Source organism: Cupressus sempervirens, chromosome 3 (genome assembly GCF_028749045.1).
Source record: "Cupressus sempervirens isolate cs-2001-9-10 chromosome 3, ASM2874904v1, whole genome shotgun sequence".
NCBI lineage: Eukaryota > Viridiplantae > Streptophyta > Pinopsida > Cupressales > Cupressaceae > Cupressus > Cupressus sempervirens.
The window spans coordinates 655,990,678-655,994,960 of record NC_143120.1 but is presented as its reverse complement, the minus strand read 5'-3'; positions in this window follow the sequence as shown (position 1 = coordinate 655,994,960).

Below are 4,283 nucleotides of genomic sequence, written 5' to 3'. Positions count from 1 at the left end.
ACCCCTAGTGACATATTAGAATCGTTCTTATGGGTCGAACGAAGTCATAGGTTGACCTATGACCCCCTTCGATTCATTACATGACGACATATGTCTCTAGGGGTCTTAGGACCCCTAAGGACATATTAGAATCATTCTTATGGGTCAACCTATGACCCCATTCAACTCATTAAATGATGACAAATGTCCCTAGGGGTCTAGGACCCATAGGGACATATTAGAATCGTTCTTATGGGTCAAAGGGGGTGATAGGTTGACCTATGACCCCCTTCGACCCATTAAATGATGACATATGTCCCTAGGGGTCCTAAGACCCCTAGAGACATATTAGAATCGTCCATATGAGTCAAAGGGCGTCATAGGTTGACCTATGACCCCATTTGACCCATTACATGATGACATATGTCCCTAGGGGTCCTAGCATCCCTAGGGACATATTAGAATCATTCATATAGGTCAAAGCGGCTCATAGGTTGACTTATGATCCCCTTCGACCCATTACATAATGACATACATCCCTAGAGGTCTTAGGACCCCTAGGGACATATTAGAATCATTCTTTTGGGTCGAAGGGGGTCATAGGTTGACTTATGACCCCCTTCGACACATTACATGATGACATATCTCCCTAGGGGTCTTGGGACCCCTAGGGACATGTTAGAATCATTCATATAGGTCAAAGGGGGTCATAGGTTGACCTATGACACCCTTCGACCCATTACATGAAGACATTTGTCCCCAGGGGTCCTAGGACCCCTAGGGACATATTAGAATCGTTCATATGGGTCAAAGGGGGTCATAGGGTGACCTAGGACATCCTTCAACTCATTAAACGACAACATATGTCTCTAGGGGTCCTAGGATCTGTAGGGACATATTTGAATTGTTCATATGGATCAAAGGAGATCATAGGTTGACCTATGAACCCCTTCGACCCATTAAATGATGACATATGTCCCTAGGGGTCCTAGGACCCTTAGGGACATATTAGAATTGTTCATATAGATCAAAGGGGGTCATAGGTTGACCTATGACCCCCATCGACCCATTAAATGATGACATATGTCTCTAGGGGTCCTAGGATGCCTAGGGACATATTAGAATTGTTCATATGGGTCAAAGGGGGTCATAGGTTGACCTATGACCCCCTTTGACCTATTACATGATGACATCTGTCTTGAAGACCCCTAGGGACATATGAGAATCATTGTTATGGGTCAAACGGGGTCATAGGTTGATCTATGACCCCCTTCAACACATTACATGATGACATATGTCCCTAGGGGTCCTAGGTCCCCTAGGGACATATTAGAATCGTTCATATGGGTCGAAGCAGGTCATAGGTTGACCTATGATCCCCTTCGATCCATTAAATGACAATATATGTCCCTAGGGGTCCTAGGACCGCTAGGGACATATTAGAATTGTTCATATGGGTCAAAGGGGGTCATAGGTTGGCCTATGACCCCCTTTGACCAATTACATGACGACATATGTCCCTACGACCCCTAAGGACATATGAGAATCATTCTTATGGGTCAAAGGGGATAATAGGTTGACTTATGACCCCCTTCAATGCATTACATGATGACATATGTCTCTAGGGGTCCTAGGACCCCTAGAGAAATATTAGAATCGTTCTTATGGGTCAAAGGTGGTCATAGGGTGACCTATGACACCCTTCAACCCATTACATGATGACATATGTCCTTAGGGGTCCTAGGACCACTAGGGACATATTCAAATCATTCTTATGGGTCAAACGAGGTCATAGGTCAACCTATGACCCTGTTTGACCCATTACATGATGACATATGTCCCTATGGGTCATAAGACACTTAGGGACATATTAGAATTGTTCATATGGGTCAAAGGTCAACCTATGACCCCCTTTGACCCATTACATGATGACATATGTCCCTAGGGACCCCCAGGGACATATTAGAATGCTTCTTATGGGTCAAAGGGGGTCATAGGTTGACCTATGAACCCCTTCGACAAATTACATAACAACATATGTCCAAAGGGGTCCTAGGAACCCTAGGGACATATTAGAATTGTTCTTATGAGTTAAAGAGAGTCATAGGTTGACATATGACCCCCTTTGACCCTTTACATGATGACATATGTCGACCCTTAGGAACATTAAAATCATTCTTATGGGTCAAAGGGGGTAATAGGGTGATCTATGACACCCTTCAACCCATTACATGACGACATATGTCCCTATGGGTAAGACCCCTAGGGGTCCTAGGGGTCTTAGGACCCCTAAAGACATATTAGAATCATTCTTATGGGTCAAATGGGGTCATAGGTCAACCTATGAACCCCTTTGACCCATTACATGATGACATATGTCCCTACGAGTCATAGGACACCTAAGGACATATTAGAATTGTTCATATGGGTAAAAGGGGGTCATAGGTTGACCTATGACCCTATTCGATCCATTAAATGATGACATATGTCACTAGGGCTCTTAGGAACCCTAGGGACATATTAGAATTGTTCATTTGGGTCAAAAGAGGTCATAGGTTGACCTATGACCCCCTTCGACCCATTAAATGATGACATATGTCCTTAGGGGTCCTAGGACCCCTAGGGACATATTAGAATTGTTCATATGGATCAAAGGGGGTCATAGGTTGACCTATGACCCCCTTTGACCCATTACATGACGACATATGTCCCTAGGACCACTAGGGACATATGAGAATCGTTCTTATGGGTCAAAGGGTGTCATAGGTTGATCTACAACCCCCTTCGACACATTACATGACGACATATGTCCCTATGGGTCCCAGGACCCGTAGCGACATATAAGAATCATTCATATGGGTCGAAGGGGGTCATAGTTTGACTTATGATCCCCTTCGACCCATTAAATGACAACATTTGTCCCTAGGGGTCCTACGACCCCTAGGGACATATGAGAATTGTTCTTATGGGACAAAGGGGGTCATAGGTTGACCTATGAACCCCTTCGATGCATTACATGATGAAATATTAAAATCATTCTAATGGGTCAAAGGTGGTCATAGGCTGACCTATGACCCGCTTCGACCCATTACATGATGACATATGTCCATAAGGGTCCTCGAAACCCTAGGGACATATTAGAATTGTTCTTATAGGTCTAAGGGGGTCATAGGTTGACCTATGACCTCCTTTGACCCATTACATGATGACATATGTCCTTAGGATTCATACGACCCCTTAGGGACATTTTAGAATGCTTCTTATGGGTCAAAAGGGGTGATAGGTTGACCTATGATCCCCTTCGACGCATTACATGACAATATATGTTCAAAGGGGTCATAGGACCCCTAGAGACATATTAGAATCGTTCTTATGGGTCAAAAGGGGTCATAGGTTGACCTATGACCCCCTTCATCCCATTAAATGATGACATATGTCTCTAGGGGTCTTAGGACCCCTAGGGACATATTAGAATCATTCATATGGGTCAAAGGGCATCATAGGTTGACCTATGACCCCCTTCAACCCATTACATGACGACATATGTCCCTAGGGGTCCTAGCACCCATAGGGACATATTATAATCATTCATATGAGTCGAAGGGGGTCATAGGTTGACTTATGATCCCCTTCAACCCATTACATAATGACATATGTCCCTAGAGGTCCTAGGACCCCTAGGGACATATTAGAATCATTATTATGGGTCAAAGGTGGTCATAGGTTGACCTATGACTCGCTTCGACATATTACATGATGACATATGTCCCTAGGGGTCCTCAAAACCCTAGGGACATATTAGAATCGTTCTTATGGGTCAAAGGGGGTCTTAGGTTAACAATTGACCCACTTCGACACATTACATGATGACATATGTCCCTAGGGGTACTATGACCCCTAGAAACATATAAGAATGCATCATATGGATCAAAGGGTGTCATAGGTTTACCTATGATGCCCTTCGACCCAATAAATGATGACATATGTACCTAGGGGTCCTAGGACATCTAGGGACATATGTAATCATTCTTATGGGTCAAAGGGGGTCATAGGTTGACCTATGATTCCCTTTGACCTATTAAATGATGACATATGTTCCTAGGGGTCCTAGGACCCCTAAGAACATATTAGAATCGTTCTTATGGGTCAAAGGGGGTCATAGGTTGACCTATGACTCCCTTCAACCAATTACATGACCACATATATCCCTAGGGGTCTTAGGACCCCTAGGGACATATTAGAATCATTCTTATGGGTCAAAGGGGCTCATAGGGTGACCTATGACCCCCTTCGAGCCATTAGAT